This window comes from Drosophila miranda (assembly GCF_003369915.1).
Source record: "Drosophila miranda strain MSH22 chromosome Y unlocalized genomic scaffold, D.miranda_PacBio2.1 Contig_Y1_pilon, whole genome shotgun sequence".
Classification (NCBI taxonomy): Eukaryota; Metazoa; Arthropoda; class Insecta; order Diptera; family Drosophilidae; genus Drosophila; species Drosophila miranda.
In genome coordinates this window covers 17,146,843-17,165,628 of record NW_022881603.1, presented here as the reverse complement: position 1 = coordinate 17,165,628, position 18,786 = coordinate 17,146,843, and the positions used below count along the sequence as shown (strand labels likewise).

The following is an 18,786-nucleotide window of genomic DNA, read 5'->3' as shown; positions in this document are numbered from 1 at the left end:
CCGAAAATAGCCTTTACGTGTGCCTGAAAATGTAACAGTTTATTATCGAATCGCAGCATTAGTAAATTCAACGCCTTGTCGTAATTCTCCTCAGAAAGTTCCAAGGAACGAATCGTATCCAGCGCAGCACCATCTAGACATCCACGAAGATATTGGAATTTTTCGATGATTGGTATACGATGGTCTTTGTGCACCATTGTCGAGAACATCGAGTGGAATTCTGGCCAATCCATGTAGTTCCCCCGAATCGCGGAAGCTGCAACTCGGGCATTCGAGAACGGCCTATACTATTATAGGCGAACAACGAAGAATTCCCCTCGAGAGTATGCCGAGCCGTTGAATTGGCAACATTTACCGTGCGAGCAGCCATCAACTCCCGCGACAGCCTGGACCTAACCTTGACATAAACATTCGAAAAGTCCAGCCGGGCATCATGGGCTAACTGCAGGAAATCCAGCCTTTCAAGGCTCGTTTGAGCGGCATCGAAATCCGCATTCATTCGCTCGATTTGCTCTAAGCGAGCTTGAAGTTCTGCCTCATCTAACTCGGCAAGCTCTTCCTTGGTGAGAAAGCGATCCATGGCCTTTAGTTGGCGCGCGATGGACTCGGCCTTGTGCTTGTAGAAATCTACATCACTCGGCATTGCTGCGTTCGCGACATTGGTAGGCTCAGGTGCTGCCATGTTGAGGTTTTAAAAGAGTCACTCAGCACGACCGAAAAAGACACCCTGTAGACGTATAAACGTGGGAACCGAAAGCAAAGGGATTACAGCTAATGCCTTTAGCTGTGCGAGCTGTCCGATTCCGCTTTGTACTCCGCTTGTGTGTATTAGTGAGTTCGCTGCACTGCACTGACCGAATTGTCGCGACAGAGAAATTAATAGCCAGCAATGCGTGTATGTATGTAGGTGTATGTAAGTATGTTTTAGCACCGAATTGTGCTTAACCGCCGAAAATTTGCTAGGGCTAACGAATGTCGATCGCGAATGATTATTAATTGACACTGCAACTCAGAGATCACGTCGGGGTCACCAAATTTTATGTGGAGATAATGTTTTTTATCCCCAATCGGCCGACTAATTATTTCGAATTAAATAAAACTCGGCGCAGAAATAAAATTACGATATGTTCTTTAATGCGTGACATCCAAATTGCAAGTGTGGCTTGCCTGCCCTTTACATTGCCGCTCAGATCGCTAAGCGCAGCTTCGCTCGGCCGACGTCGGTAGGCAGACGCAAAGCGGAGATAGCGAAGAGCGAGCTGGCAGAGAGCGTTTAGCAGGGCAAGCAAGCGCAAAGCTTTAACAAACAAATGAGTGACATAGACATAAGTAACAAACAAAATAAGCGGCTGAGGGCCAAGAATTAGGTGCTATTTGGCAAGCAGCTAATCGGCTGGGTTCTGCTCCGAACACCTGGCAACTTCATATATTTCGGTGAGTGCAATTTGGCGCAATAAAATGGATATATATATACATATATATTTAATATTTAAAACTTGTTCATAAGCTGCCTATTTCCATCTGCCCCTCTGGCCTCATGCCTCCTGACCTGTTCGCGTTTAAAGAGCTTATCCATCTAAAAAGTTGAACAGAACACATGTCGGGCGGATCGGTTGAACCGTTTTGCCTCCGCGTAGACGAGTTTAAATTTTTGTTGATGTACTAGCAGGAGGCGGCATGGGGCGTGCCAGGTCACTTTTCCTGTTCAAGTTGTTGCTGTTGTTGATTGTTTGCTTTTTGTCGTCGCGCTCTGCAAAAGCGCCAAAAGCGTGTCAAGGGAGTAGCACAGCACCCCCAAAAACGAGAACTGAAACTGTCGCTGCCTCGAGTGTACATACGCGACACACATGGCAACTCTGATGCGTGAGAAGCCATGTACTAGACAAACACAAGTACAGTGTCTCTGAAAACATATTCGTTTATTTACAGTTTCAATTGACTGACTGACCATTAGCTTGGTGATTTGCTTTGACCTGGTTTAAACGACATACGTACCTCATGGTATGTAGTGTCAAAATACTTGCCTGTCACATTGTACTGTGGTGCACTGTACCTACTCTAATATGGACAAGGACTCGACAAATTCTCTGATTTATTGGGACGGAATCCAAATAAGGCAAGGCTAACAAATCTCGCTCACTCTGGAAGTTGAATCGAGTTGAAGTTGAAATGGTTGTTTGCAAAAATTTCCACTAGATCTCGAAAGAGAGAAATAAGCACACATATAGCTAATGGGATATATCTTCAACTGGGTACAGCCTTCTGGGAATGGTTTTAAATAATTTTCATAGTCATTTGTGTAAAATTTGCACTTGATTTTTCGTGTTTCAATGCGTAAAGATGTCAGCGGGACCATTAGACAAACACAATTAGTGACCATTAGACAAACACAATTTATAAAATTCGATTCTGATGAGGGACATCGTCGGCACGGATATGCCGGAAGTGAGACCAGACAGACAGAGAGAGCGACATCCAATGCTGAGAGCCTAAAAGCATAACGGTCAATGCAATTACCGATGTGTGGTGCGGTTTGGCCTTTTGCTTTCAAACTCCAGCATCCAGGCTCCAGCACTCGGCTCCAAGCTCCCATGTCAATAATCCGCGAAACCACGAAAAAGTTTGTAATACGATTTCGGTGGCTATAAAAGGATATTACAACCCTCCGGCCGCACTAATTAGTCCTATACCTGTGTGTGTGTGTCCTCGAGGCCTAAAAGCAGTTTTAATTGCCTGCAGGGACACAGCGAGAGATAAAACGCCAGCACAGATAGAGCTCGAACTTTTTATTCCAGACTTTTTCTGCTGCGTTTCCCCTTGGCTTGGACAAGTGGCCCATGCCACTTGCAGCTGGGGCAAGCAGAATCGGAGGTGAATGGGTAACAGAATGAATAGGCCGAGCCCGAATGCCCCGAATCCATGGAGGTTGCCATGGCTGCTGCGGCCCGCATTCTTGCCCGGCACAATGGCATTGTGGATGCCCCTGCTGCTGGCCGAGCCACCCGTGGAGTTCTTGAGGCGTCCGTTGTGACCGTTGCAGATGTTCTGCTGGCAGGAGCTGTAGTTGGGGCGGAAGGATCCGTCCGGCGTGTTTCCATTCGGCATCTGTCAAATGTCCGTATATAAGGTCCAGGAGAAAGGGATAGTTTGGGCAGTCACGTAAAAAGGATATCACTGATATCACACGCATTGCGCTGAAAGAAAAGCAGAATGGTAGACGGCAATATGGGTTGTGGAATCATCCACATGGGCTAACTTTTCGAGTGCCTGATAAATGATATTGCCCGGCATTCATCACAATTAGGCCTTCACTTGAATTTCGTTTATTGCCGTTCTCTGAATGGAATTTAAATTAAGATTTTTCTACTTGGGGCAAGGGGCACAGTAGCTGATTGCCTGCACAGCGGTACTACAGTTGCTCCCCCCATCTGATGCATCAGAGACATCTAGCAGAGACCAGAAGAGACCAGGGGGACGAGTCGCACAAACTTTTTATTGCCATTAAGCAGTAAACAAACTGCATGGAATATGGACTCCTATATGCCTATATACTGTACCCTGAACTTTAAAGAATCGCAGCTTAATCCCAGCTAGACCAACGTCTTTGATGCCTCCCAAATTGAATCAGCAATTTTGGGGTATCTAATGAGGCACCTGAAAATTGTAAAACTCATCTGGTTATGCAAACAGAACGGATGGGGGAGGACTCGAGCAGCGACAACGTTGGCTTTGTGGGGCATGTAAGCCAGTTTAAGCCAGCGCCAGCCTCAGACACTCCTCTGGATGTCGCTGGCTGTGTGTGTGGGGGAGAGTGTCGCTGTGCCTGTGCCTCTGCCTGGCCTCTATGTGGGGGCTGCTTTTTATACGCCTTTCTTGCTTTCCATTAAATTATGGTAATGGATTTTTTATGCAGTCTGTTTTTAGCTGCCTCCCTTTTTTTTGGGCTGGTTATTTTACTGTCGCTCTTTGTTTTTGATTTGAGCTGCTTAGAGTGTGAAATTAAAGCGGGAAATGCTTTCAATAGCACGAAAACAATCTAGGACTCGGACAGGATCCGAGGATGAACTCTCAACAGTCAAGTGCTTGACTTTGCATTTGATTGCAGCCAGGCCACAAAAACAAAAGCACACACACACACACACAGCTGACACTCCTGGCCAGCCACAGACAGATGTCAGACATTGCTCATACGCCGCGTGGCCACGCGTGGGCCAGGCCAGGTCTGAATTCAATTAGTTGGAGTATCATGGCTCTGCCACTGGCAGGAGCTAGTTAATGGTCGCTTTCTTTTGCACTGAGCTTGCTGGGGCTGCTCTGCTCTACGTAAGAGTCGCTAATTTCAGCAGGAACAAAACTTTCGCAATGGCAACATTTTTCAACAAAGTTGTAGCGGTGCATAAAAATCAGGCATTCCATGTACTACTTTGTTGCCGTGCCCCAACAGCTGCGATGCGGCAACAACTACAACTGTATGCGCGGGAGGGTGCTGTGCTGCCCGCATACGTGAAGAGTTAAACGCCAGTCAATGGCCGTGGCGGCCATGTCTGGAAACCTTTGCGGCACGTTCCGCACCGACTTTTTACGATCATTTCGAAAAGGACTCACGCTCAGGGAAAACCGGCGTCTGCCAGCACGTTTCCGAAACAAGATCTGCGAATCTAGCTAGATCTATTGATACGATACCAAAAAGCGGAAATGGTATTAAATGAACGAAAGTCTAAAGTCTTACAATCGACTCCTGCATCGTGAGGCAGTACTTCTTGTGACAGTTGAGAACCTTGACGGCACTGGCGTTCCTTACACAGGAGTCATCACTGTAGCCGTCCTAATAGGTGCAAACATAGCATTCGAGTGCTGCAAGAGAGGGCGAGAGAGAGAGAGACATAGAGAATATTGAACGAGGTCATGACGCTGCTATGCCTTTCGCTTTCGTTTCGTTGTTTTTCAATATGATATATATTTAGTATATTCGAATGTGTTTTTGCTGATCATCATCACGATCATCATTTGTGCATGTTGTCGCTGTGCTTTTCTTAGAATTTATTAATAGCCCCAGCGGCCGCAACAACAACAAACATGAGCATCTATAAAAACACAATAATTAATTGAATTAAAGTGAGAATTTTGTCAGCAGACTTTCTGTCTCTTTGCCAAGTGGCACGACAACGTCCTCGACATGTATCGCCCGTACCCACCCCCTCCCCCCCCCCCACAAACTCGCATGCAAAGATCTATTCTAAATTCGAATCCGCCTTTTTGTGTAATAACAATGACGTCAATGGGCCCCCACCCCACTACACCCCAGAGATGTGTAAACGGACCAATGACACGAGACTCTTGGCATCACTCTCTGGCCCAAAAGTCTTTGGGCGCCCTCGGGGACCAAATCAAATCCTCCACAATTACCAAGAATTGCGTTGGCTACTCTCGCTATTTCTTTAGAGATTTTGAGTTCTGCATAATAGTTTCGGATTCGGATAAATAATGTACAGCGAAAATATGCAAATGGATGTGGCCATATCATTTCCGGCTCCTGTCAAACTTTCTGCGATTTTTGGGCCAAGTCGTCGCCAGAATCGACCTCTTTTCTGGCACTCGGGTTTCTTGACCTTTGACTGCCGCCGCTTGGTATTTGGGTTACCGGGTCGTTATGGAAACCAAGGGGGCTCTCAAAGGTTGCCCTTCCATCTTAAATTCGGTTTTCTCGTGACTAATTTCTATATTTGAAATTTGCAATTTCTTCTACTTGAAAGAGTGCAAATCGTTATAAATATATCAGAGGTGGGAAATACTTGCTTATTATTATCTCAATGCTGTTTTATTGTTGGCTGTGTTTCCACGAAAATGTTGCTTTGTTTACGTGCAAAAATCCACCATGCCACTCTCTCTCTCTCTCTCTCTTGGAATCGGGAAAGTCGCCAGCGGATATTGCAACCCCGGCCCCAGCCCCAACCCTCCACATGGAATATAATCGAGCAACCCCTACTGCGACTGAGTCACTTAATGGAGCAACATGTGAACGACAAATGGGTGGCTGGGGCTGGTAGGGAGGCGCCTCTGTCACGCCATAGTTTATCGATTATATTTGTTGATTTAGGACCCCCAAGTATTGGAGGGACAATCGGCTGGCTGTTCTTGTGGCCAATTCAGACGAATGGTGGCCTTTTGATGGGCTCTACTGATAGGCAGCGGAGAGGTCAGCCGTGTTTGCTTGTGCGATTACTAGACCAAGAGCATTGCTGCCAGACGGAAGCAATCTGGGAGCCAACTTGGAATCACAGACCGCAACTTGACTTGAAGTTAGTCTCTATCTCTTTCTCGCTCTATCTCTCCCCCTAGCCATGACGGCGGCCGTAACGAATGCAGCACAGGGCAGAGGAACCAACAGCAATTCCAACGCCATTAAATCCAGGCCGCCCGCCTGCTACATGAGCACCCGATCGGCTGCCATGATGGCCCTGACTCTGGGCCAGACATCGGGGGGCAGCTCCAACGCAAAATCCTCGTCCGCCCAACAAACTTCCACTCCCGTTCTGCCCCAGACCGTGTCCAGTCCGAGCTCATCGCCGCGTCCCACCAACAGGAACATCCCGAATGTGGCTTCACCCACCAGCAGCGCGTCCAGGTCGAAGCCATCCACCCCAACGGCAACGCGGGCAGCAGTGGCCGCAGCTCTGAACGGCGGGGGAATCTTCTCCGGCGGCAGCAACTCCAGCGGGTCGGGCAACGATGGCTTCAGTACTTCCGGCTCGTCGACGGCCACGGCTCTCCGGCGGCTATACTTTAAGAGCGGTCGCAGCATCAAGAACAAGATAAATGCCTCGACATCCTCGTCGTCAGCGACGCCACTGAACGGTCTGCCCCTGAATCCCGTGTCCAGTGCCTACCACAATTCCGTGAGTGGATGCGGACTGGCGATGCATAGCGTGGGCGTGGGAGGTGGAGTGCCCAAGGTGAGTGCTGAAAATCCCTTTGAGGACCTCATGTGACGTGGGTCTCCTTGCATGCCTTGCAGCTGGTGGTGATGGGCACATCGTCGGCCTCTATTCCGGACACCAACATCAATACGTCCGCGGACTCGGCCAGCACTCTCATCACGAACGTAACCCACACGGACACCTCGGAGACGTGCGATTCCCTGGACTTGGGTATGTATTGATTGGTTGATGGATGTCCTGGCCACAGCCACAGCCAGAGCTCGTTTAATTAATTAATTAATTAATTAACTAATTAATCTGCTCCCCGTCTCCAACTCAACCCTGCTTTGCATCTTTTGTTATACGCTCTCCTTCGACTATGGTCCCAGTGAGCCGCTATTCAGTTCACAGGAGGAGCCCCTGCTCACCGCCATTCAAATCGATTCCGAGCACGAGATGGGCGGCTGTGGTTCTGCTAATGGACGCAGAGGCGGCGGCACTGAGCTGGAACTAACGAGCTGCTCGCGCTATCCGCCGAGGCCCGACATGAATCTGCAGGACAACACAGAGGTGAGGACAGGGATTCATTAGAGAGCAGACTGATTTGATGGTCGTGTGCCATTTTTCATGGATTATTTGAAGAGTACTCCCGTTCCCGTACTTTGTTTAAACAGGCTTTCTTTAATTGCGATTTTGAAGAACAGAATATTTTCCAATTATTGCGATTTACAACACTCTTTTTCCAAACCTTTTGCAGCACTTAACAAATCAGCTTAACAAATGTCTCTGTTTTGGCACTTTCCTTTTGTTTCCAGAGCCAAGAATCCTGTTTATCCATCCTGACTGGCCACCAATCGTCCACCACTCCACTGCTCTCGTCACAGCGGCGCCAAGCGGCGGGTGGCCACTCACCCGGCAGCCGGAGGGAGGAGCGACAGCCCAGCACGGCGCCTCCGCCGACACGGGCCCGGGACCACTTCACCTTCGATCCCCCGCTGTCGCCCAAGTCGGCGCGCAGCAGCGAGAAGGCCCGCAGTCACTTCCCATTTAAGGACGAGCCCCGGGCACAGGTGCAGGCACAAGCACAAGCACATCAGACACGGCGCGGCTACAACTCGCCCAACTCGCACAACGCGGGATTCACCAACGGAGCAGCGCGAAAAGGAGTTGGAGCCGGAACGGAGGGAGGAATTGGTCCCGGAGGTGGTGGGGGTCGCACTGTGGCGGCTAGCGAGGGCGATGAGGAGGATGACGAGCGGAGCTGGGCAAGCGCCGCCAATCGCAACAAGAAGCTTCGGCCCAGGGAGCGCGAACCAAATGCTAATGATAGCTCTCGAACATACATATCCCCCGGAGTTTCGACATCGAACAGCCGGCGCAGCAGCCCCAAGCGGGAAAAGAAGCGTACCACACCCTCCGCCGCCACGGGCGCCATCGCCAAGGTCAGCTCAGCGCCGCCCACGACGAAGGATGGGCACCTTTTCAGCGCATCCGGCAAGCAACAGCACCAGCACCAGAACCAGCGGCAGACCCCCCAGCAGCTGTCGCCCTCGTCCTCGATGAGTGCCCAGCAGAGGAAGTACTCCTCGAGCTCCTCCAGCGGCAGCAGCGAGCGCTGTCTGCGCAAGCTGGCGGCGGCGCCTGGCACCATGTTTCCCTTCGACCGGGAGGCCCTGGACCACGAGAGAATCCAGAGGGAGTGCTTTGCCCGCAGCTCGTCGACGGCCAGCGCCAGCAGCGACTCGGACGAGGCGGAGAACCGTTCGGTGTACGAGCGGAAGCTGGGGGCAGACATTTTCCAGCAGTACTCGCGGCTCACCCAACAAGAGCAGCTGCAGCAGCAGCAACAGCAACGGGAGTGGGAGAGGGACCGACCACCGTCCCGGAAGAACTCGAAGCGTATCCGGCCGGACTCGGTGATCCACACGACCATCCGGGAGAACCAGCACAACCGACCACTCCTACGCGGAGCTGAACAAGTTCGACGACATAGCCAACAAGTTTGAGCGGATCCCGCCCAAGCACGGTTCCAGCTCCACCCTCAACCTGCACATGCCCAGTCCGGGCAGCGACTCCGGCCAGCAGGCCCTCAGTTCAACGGCGGACGCCACCCGAAAGCGCTCCTTCAAGAGCAAGTCGAAGAACAGACCCAAGGAGGATTACGGTTTCCAGTTGGAGGAGCGTGGCGCCGGACCCATCAATGTGACCGCCAATCCCATGGAGGCGGCTGCTGTCTGCAAGCAGCCACGCGCCACCATCGTTGTCCAACAAGTACGTATAGTCCCTTATACCCATACCCGTAATTCCCTTATGAGTAAATATCATAGCCCGCAAATAGCTGTTGACACTTTTGGCGTGTCTGAAAAAAACCTCTCATTGACGGACACATTGAGAAAATGGACTGAAAAGACCCGATCAAATCTGTTTTTGCTCAACTCGCTCTTCGCTCAAGCAAAGACCGATTTTTTCACTTCTCTTTTGTTCCTGTTTTTCACTGAGCATCTTGTCGCGAGTGAACGAACAAAGTATCTTTTGCGTATGTATGCGTGCTTGTACGTGTGATGCTTATGGCAACTATCAATTTTTGTGAATTCTATACGGTTTGACTATTGGAGCTTAAAATGAATCGTGAAAAGCAAAACGAAAATGTTCGTTTGCCAATTTTGCAAATAAATATACATATTACAATACAATAGCCCAAAAGATGCGGAAAACATGAATAAATAAACATATACACGAAAAAAAAAACTAAAAACACTTTACTCAGACACTTTTTTGGTTCTGCTCATCTAAAGACACTTTTGCTGTGAGCGCTTGACCAAAGTGTCTTTCTAAGTTGTTATTGTGAGACACGATCGTGTGTCGGGCTCACCCGAAAAGCCGAAACACATAACACAAGCGAAGAGACAAAAAGTGTTCTGCTCAGTAAGAGACCGTGTCTTCGTGGTCTTTTTCGGTTTTGTCAGTGACGAGACAGCAAAGGGAAAAAGTGTTGACCGTCGTTTGCGAGCTATGGTAAATATATGAGTGGAAAGCGGAAAACTCTCTTATGTTCTCCAGCTCCGTTCTGTCTTCGTTCGCCGCTCGCTGTTTATCGGTACGGTCTGCTTTTTGCTTTTTGCGGTTTGCTCTCACTCTCTCCCAATTTCCCTGGTCGCTCTATCTTTCTCTCTCTCTCAGTGTATCTTTGTATCTACGTATCTGTTCTCTCTGGCCGATGTTGTCAGCTCATAAAAACGACGCGTAGGCGGCGATCGATTCAGTAAAGCAAAGCAACGGTAAAGCAACGCATCGTCTGGCATCGTAACGGAAGAAGCATTTAATCGCTGCGTAGTATCGATTACATATCGTGTTTTTAATCGGTTTATTGTTATTCAGTGAAGTATCTATCAAATCTCCTGCTCATAAGTTATCTTGTCGAAATCTGTTCGCTATGTAAACGCTGTGCCTTCAAAGAGACAATATCAGAACGCAGATAATTTATCCACTTACACAAGCAGTCGACACCATCAAGCCGGTTACCGTTCTACATAGAATCCCAACAAAGTGTTCGCGTGAATCATGGCGCCCTTCTACAAGCGCATCTGCCGCAGCCTGTCCAAACGGTGCATGGAGGTAACTACTAGTAAACCATATAGACAGCTTTTGGTGCCCTGATCCTGGCAAACAACACCCCCGATATGCGCAGATTTATCGACAGCCTACCCCACGCGGCTCTGACGTCAATTTGACAATCAGTTTGTGCGCTGCTCTCTGCTTGGGCCTCTGATACGAGTAGTAGAGTTTGTCATTGGCTCCACACGGCCCACATGAAATTGGTTAACCTAGAGATACCCGGTACATGTTGCACATAAGGGGGAGCCTTCCGCCTTCCACCCACCGTCCCACAATTATTATTTCATAATTTCCACTTCGAGTGAAATTCATTCAGTCCGAGCTTCTGGCCCACAATCGGTTCGTCATAAATAATTTAAATGTTGCAAGTGACAGGCAAAATATTTGCATGGGTACTACACGTATATTCACTGTATTATATTGTCCATCTCGTGCGCGCCGCCAGATGACAGCTGTCAAAATAAACTACGGCAACGGAACGCGGGAGGCACAGTTGCCCAGTTCTCTATAGAGTCCGATATCGGCCGGGCACACAGGTTGTTTTCGCTTTATTTATTTACTTGTTTAAATCAGATAATAAAACCATAAAAGCAAAGGCCGCCAGCTGGAAAGGCCGAAGGGGGGCCGGAGAACTTGTCATAGACATAGACCCAGACACAGATGCTCGTACGAGATGCTGTGCATACATGTAGATATAGGTTAAACGATTTCATTGTAATTCGCAGTGAGTTAGCATATTGTTCCGAGAACTTTTGTCCATGTTTTGTTGTACTATGTGCAGTACGAGTGTATCGCAAATGATGCATAAAGAGGGAATCATCATCTGGGCCATGTATCTACAGGATATATGTAGCCACGGAAAGATTATAGATGTTCGGCTCGAAAACATTTCCTGGTGCACAAACAGACAACAACAACATCATCTATATACATATATATATATTAAGTATATAAAACAGAGGAAAGGAAATGAGTATTCCTCCAAAGCGAGGAATCTATCTCTCGGATCGATAGCCCCAGAGAACTTATATATGTATATATCTACATAAATTGCTGGGGTCCCATTCGATTTTTATGCCATCTATCTTGTGTGCCCCGTGCCCGTGCCCCGTGCCCCGCTACCCGCAACGAATCTGTTGTAGTCTTTGTCGAATTATTAGCAGGCACGCACCTCTATAGAGTGCAGCCTTGTTCCATGGGTGAACCGCCTCCTACTCCGCACCCTCCTGGCTCCTCACGTTGGAAATGCCACCTTCAGCGTAAACATCGGGCGGCAGGCGAAAACATGCTTTCAGTTCAGTTTTCCCATTGTCGGATTTGTTGTTTCCTATTGGTTTTACATTGAGTGGTCAGAGGCTTCCTTTGAGTGCAGCAGGCAGATGTGGAAATGGAAATAGAAGTGCCAGTGCGCCAGTGGCTGTGCATTTATGTGGGCCTTGGCTGCCACACGACTGTTGCAAAACATGTTTACCTTGTTTTGTGTCCTTGCTGCGAACTAAGTTCCCACCTGCCACCTCCACAAATTTCAATCAGAAACGCAAACGGAAATCCAAAGCCTTTTCCACCATTTCCATATCGACCATTAATTGCCCATAATTTGTATCATCGATTTTCCTGCGATTTCCCTTTGATATTGCCACCCTATCAGCTAATTATAACGCAGAAATATGCCAAAAAAAAATATTAGAAAGCTCAGCAACTTAGACCAAGTGGTGGGCTCACCTCAACCTTAGCGCAGGGGTACTTTGAACTCGCTAATTGCTCCCCGTTGAATGCTGCGTATACTTGATAATGATTTGATTCCCCTGGTGGGTCAGCGCCAGCCCCCGGGGGGGATGGGGTTAATCGTCTGCTTTTGAGGGCAGTGTGTCTCTGTCTCTGGGCGGCTTCATTGCAGCCATTATCATTAACCCGGAGGCCAATTGGCTTGCAAGTGTCATTTATTGGCTGATTTATGGATCTGCCCCGGCACCAGCGCCTTCACCTGCCTCTCAGCCACAGCTTCTTTGACGGTGGATTCGGATTCATTGACCACATTCGAGATGGCGAAGGCTGCTGCATTTGCTGCAGTTGCGTTTCTCTTCAGTTGCAGCCATAAATAAACCTTTGCTATAAATAAACACCAAAGCATATACGAGTATATATAAATAGAGAGAGGGAAAATGCAGCTATACGCGTATCTTTAAAAATATATTCTAGCTGTAAATTGAATTGCACTGCATTGCGGTTCTTGTTTTTGTTCTGTTCTTGTTATTGTCCATCTACCGGGCATGCCAAAAATAATCATCCCCACACACGGAAAGCGTTCCAAGATGTGCGAATAGTTTTCTCCAGGAAGGTTGTTTACCTGAGGCACGCCAGAGATGTTGCATCTTGCAAGCACCTCCGGCCATGCGGCAGCCACGTGAACGATTTGTGGGGGGGCAATATTTCACTTTGATTCAGGGAAGAGTCCATCAATCCACTGTATACAACAATGTTTGCGTTTTTTTTGCGGGGAATTCTTCTGTTTGGGATTATGGAAATTAAACCGATGCGAGTCGGCCACACAAACTTTTTACAAATCACTGGGCCGGCCCCAACAGGCTTTTTTTCGAAACAGTTTTTTTTTTTATTAAACCTGCCCCCACACTCGTTCCTTTAGCCGGATTTCACAGGCGATTGAACACAGAACGGCGTTAAATGGACGAAAAAAAAAACATAACCTGAGAAGTGATTTGCATGCATGGCGCTCTTGGGCTGGGGCTGTGTGCGAGATTATTTTTAATACATATTTAGCAAACTAAATGTATTTTTAAACGATGCAAACAATGGCCACACTGCCACCCGGGGGGGCGGGATCGATCGGGTGTGAAATAAGTGCTGGCAGCAGCTCCGCACCGTTCCGCACCGTCCTGCTCCTACAAAATCTATTCTAATTTATGCAAACGATTCGCATAGCTAAGGCTGGAGGCTAAGGCTGCTGCCGGTGCATCTGGCTGGAAGGCTATTCCATTCGATTTAATATGATTTGATTTGCAATGTGCAATTTGTATTCCGCATAAACAGAGATAAACACTCGAGAACCAATTGCATTCCGATCTGGCTACTCCACGAATTGTTAAAATGTTTAAATGTACGCCATTCCTGCCACTCTGCATGTAGGCCAGGCCTTTGACAATCAAAATCCGTTTCTCCAAAAATACACAGAACCAGAATATTCGATAACTTTCCTGGGATTCCTTCACTGAATTGCTCCGCTTAACATTTTATTTGTCTGATTTTTGGGCAAATGCTGAACATTTTACTAACACCTCGCCTCGGTTTGCTTTTTAATGGCCAATTCGAAAGCGTTCACACTGCGTAGTTTTCTTACGACGAGGGGAGGGGAGCTGGTCTGATAATCCCGCTCCCGAAAAAGCTAAAGAAAAGGGAATGCTACTGACTAGTGGATACCCCCCATTCAAGGGCCACACTGTGAAATTGTTCAGGTGATCATTTGGTTACTTTTTCAGAGCTCCTTCAATGTAGTGCACTCCCAGAAAATCGCAAATTAGTTATGAACGAGAACTGTGTACAGCCAAGAGCTACCCTAGAACTTGTGCCCTTTATTTGTACTGTACATGCTTCTTCGTGGTTTGATTGCTGTTTCTGTTTGTGGCAACTCTTTTCAACTTATTTTCTTCCACCCGTTGCAATCTGCTGCTAACACCCAGAAATATCAAGAAGAAATAAAGAGCAGAAACGATACGAACGCACTCGGCGATGCACGAAAAACTATTTTCGGTGCTTGTGTAATGGGGATAATGGGAAATGGCAGCCGCAGGAAAGAGCTCAAAGAAAAAGCGCAACGTCATCAGCAGCAGCAGCAGCAGCAGCATGACCGAAACAATATTACTCATACGACGCGTGTAACGGGTCGTCGCGAGGGGAAATCGAATACAGGGGCACGGCAACGGGAACGAAGCACACTCTTGGCTGATGTCGTCATCAGTGAAAGTGTCGCCCCCCTCTCAGCATCTGTAGTGGCCAGTGAAGCAAACCCAGATTAAATTCCCTAATAATTTCCCAGATATAAAGCAGATTCAAATCACGCGCCAACTTGATTAGTTCGAACACCAAGGCTTTAAAAACAGCTACTTCGAATATGGAGCTTTAATTGCTCGAATGTTCTTTTTCGTCTCTCGAGACCGAATTCCATGGAAGGGTCCCGTTAAAGCTCGTCTATGCCGCTTAAGCCGACAGCGACGGTGAACACGCGGATCAATTCCATTTTTCTCCCAAAACACTTCGGTTGTGCCTGTGCCAATAGTGTCAAACTCTAGTGGAAGTTCACGTGTCCCTGTATTACATAATACATACCAAATAACATAACTGCAAGTCGGCGGAGAATCGACTAAAAAGCAAGATCAAGCTATATTGTGTGGTGAAAGTGCAAAGTGCTACGTAGAGAAAAAGAAGGTGATTATAGAGGAAAGCAGGTTTGGTACATTCACTGAATTCCGAATCTATTACAGAATCTCTTGGTCACTGGAGGTCTGCAGTGCTTTGCCGCTCTCACGCCTAACCCCCCCCCCCCACGCAACCTCCAGTGTCTTATTTTTGGCCGCTTCGAATTACCAGCGTTTCCGTTGTACGGACGGTCTGTATCGACTTTTGAATGCCCTCTAAGCGTATCTTGCGAGATGCAACTCAACATCCTTGATGCGGAATCGACAACGCCTAGGAATTAAGGTGGAAATTTATGTCAGCTAAAATTGTGCAGAAGATGTGAATACAAGATCAGGAATCGGAATCTAGGGTGACCTGTGTCGTGGACAACATGGGATCATCGATTCGTGAGTACGAACATACCCGCGAAATAGCAGGGTATAGCAGCGGTGCCGCGTAATGAAAGTGAGAGCGTGATAGCTCACACGCCAAGAGCGAGCTTGGCGTGCCTTAATTTGATCATCGACATTCTCTTTGCTTTGTCTTGTTCTTTTCTTTTGCTTGCATTCTTGTGTTTGCACTTCAATTAAATTTGACTTTAAATGTAAAATCATATAAACATATACAGTTATATTAAGGAATATCTTTCCTATAGAATTAATTTCTTTATCATATGTCTTAAGTCCTTTCCTAATCAACTCAATGTTAAGCCTTGATTCACTCTGGCAATGTCTGCCAAAATATCATTCTTTAATTCTTTACTATTTTATATAATTAATATTGTTCCACAGCTACCGAAGCAGTTCATTGGGCCCAACGAGCTCGTCAAGGAAAGTGTTTGAATTTGGTAATGATCATTAGTTTTGTATTGAATGGAAATGTTGACCTTCGTGAGTAAAAAGGCGCAGTTTTGCTTCTTTTATATTCTTAAGTTAATGAACCTTTTGTTATATATGAATCTTTTGAATCTTGATTAATAGAACTATTTTGAATTAACATGAATTTGGAATAAATAACAACCATTCTGTCTAAGTACATAATGCCAATGATGCATCAAGTGTAATAATGCAGCGGTAGTTACGTTAGGGGCCATGTGGAACTAGTGATCTCCTACACCTAGGATCACTAATTTAAATACGCGACTACCGGATTCCTTCTTGCCATCTATGCCGACCGGAGATTGATTACATTTGTTTTTTTTTTTTTTTTTGATCAAAGTAGATTCTGTGTAAATGCACTTAAATTTTTATAATATGGCGAGAACAAGGAAGTATAGGGATAGGAAAGACCCCGACCCCAGCCGGCGAGCTGAGCCCAGAGCGCAGTATAGTGCACTAACCCCGATTCCCTTTCCTGCTGAGGCTGCATTGCCAACAAGATTTAACCAGCCCGTAGCCGTAACATTATATATCGCCAAATAGCTCCCTCGGGCAGATTTAGCCGAAAAGTTTCTCTTGAGGCCACTTAAAATATTTATTTCGTTTTGGGTTCTCCCGAATGCTGGGGGCACAATCGAAAGGTGTAGGCAAGCGGAATCATTACGACCACACACACGCATATATATATAGTGACATATCTATAGTCCATGCTCCGCATACCCTTGTCTATGTCTATTACCCTGCACCCACAATACTATAAACAATACGACACCCTCAGCTTCGAACCCTCATAAACAATCTCACGCTCGAAATGGACCACGCGCAGCCGATTGCAGGCAATGTAAACAAACACCCTAAACTGGAAGTTGAACATAAAACAATAGATGCCGCCCTAGAATCCAGCCGCACTAGAATCCAGCCGCACCAGAATCACGCCACTCTTCAGAGATCAATTACGAATCGATTCTCAAGAATCACACCATCCTAGCTGACCAATCAGAGGCCCTATTCTCAGCCACCCCCAAGTAATGCAACACCGATCATACGCAGCGGAAGCCTTTCATCAAAAGCCGCCTTTCCCACATATCGATCGAGTCACGTACTCCATCTCCGAAGCCGAAGTCGAAGCCAACACCTCCGAATCCAAATCCAAATCCCAAACCGAGCATCATAATATAAATAGTCTGCATCTAAGAAGCCAACTCAGTTCTGTTCAAGACAAACGTCAATCGCGACACTGTCGGAGAATTCAACCAAAGTTAATTCCGTTCAAGACTTCAGACCTCAGTCATCGTCGGGGAAATAACTAATCAATGTACGCTAAAGTTTAAGTGAAGAATAAAACCTTTTTTAAAACGTAAACTGAAGTGTCGCATATTTAATTGGCGCAGCCGGTAGGATCTCAGTTAAAAGTGAATCCTTTTTTTTAAGACGATCAATTGGCGTAGTGACAGTTACAGTGCGTAATAACCTACAGTGATCAGAGAAAAAAGTAACGCTAATACTAAAGAGATCCGCCAAAGAATCTACACACGAAACTCAATTAATATTAGAAAAAATAAATAAATAAAAAGAAATCAACATGTTGCTAACAGAAATACACCTGAACCAAGCCTTGAAGTCAATCAGGCAAATTCCACCATACGACGGATGCCAAGAACGCCTAAGCTCGTTCATAAGTAGGATCGAGTACATCTCCGAATTGTACTCAACAGAAGACATCCGGCAACAAAGCATCATGTACGGAGCCACTGAGGGTCAACTGTGCGGACGAGCACAACTTTTATCACAAAGCCTTCAACCCAACACCTGGACCAATCTAAAAGCAGCCCTAATCAGCAAATTCAACAACCACACTCCATACGAGACGCTGCTACAACAATTACACGACACCAAATTCAATGGGAATATTCTTCGTAAGTTCGTAGAAGAACTAGAAATTAAGTCAAATGTTATAGTAAGTAAACTAAATCTGGAGACTAGCCCAGAAAATAAGATAATCTTTAAGAACGCTCTGGCAAATGCCACCAGACATACCATAGAAGATGCTCTACCCAATAAACTATTCATCATTTTAGCAAAAAAAGACATTTCTACTATGGCTAATCTAGAAAAATCAGCTCAAGAGTTAGGAATCTACGAAAATTTCGTAACTGATAACAAGAATCACGAACATTCAAGAAACGGAAATAACAATCGTAGGAATGTTGGAACTTATTACCCTCGCTATAGTAGTAACGATTGAAACAATCAAAACCCAAGTGCTTCCAGAAATAATTATGGATCGAATCGAAATAATTCAGGAAATAATGCCGTAAATAATTGTAGTGTATTGACACTCAGACTTAAGCACGCGTTGTCTTCAAGATTCTCTTTTATTCTATATCCCTTGGATGGTGTGACCGTATATAGATATTAATATAATACCTAACACGCCTCTCCTTAGATGTTTAATATACATGTCATTTACAAATCTATTTTCTTATAACAATTTGATTTGTGTACTTAATCTAATTAGCGTATATAAAATTTATGTGATTTCGTATTTTTCTTTCTTCTTAATCTGTTTAGTATTTGTTTCAGTGTTTAATTTGTACATAATTTGATTTCATAATTCCTTTCTTTATATTATTTTATTGTTAAATACGCTTTACTACCTTCCCTGCCTCACGTGGTCTCAACTCTCTCCTGGTGGGTGTTGGTTGAGAAACTATTTGTTCATTGTTGGTTTTGGAATTGTCATCTACTGAACAATTGCTTTCGACATCAGGTGTTTTCGCATTAGGCGATGTATGATTGTTAGTGCTTTGGTTTCTAATTTGATCCAGGTGACGTTTTATTTCTCTGTGATTGTTCGCCAAAATACAACAATACGAACGCGGGCCCAGTTGTTGTTTTACAGTTGCCTGAGTCCAGCTTGCTTTGTTAGGATTTTTGTAGTCCCTAACCATAACTTTTTGACCCTT

General features: G+C 46.3%; 2 pseudogenes; one reads left to right on the top strand and one right to left on the bottom strand.

The window, feature by feature from the left end:
* Positions 1-2,136: 2,136 nt before the first annotated feature.
* LOC117191463 lies at positions 2,137-4,885 on the bottom strand (annotated as a pseudogene).
* A 1,436-nt stretch (positions 4,886-6,321) lies between these two features.
* LOC117191462 overlaps positions 6,322-18,786 on the top strand; it is a 29,113-nt pseudogene continuing 16,648 nt past the window's right edge.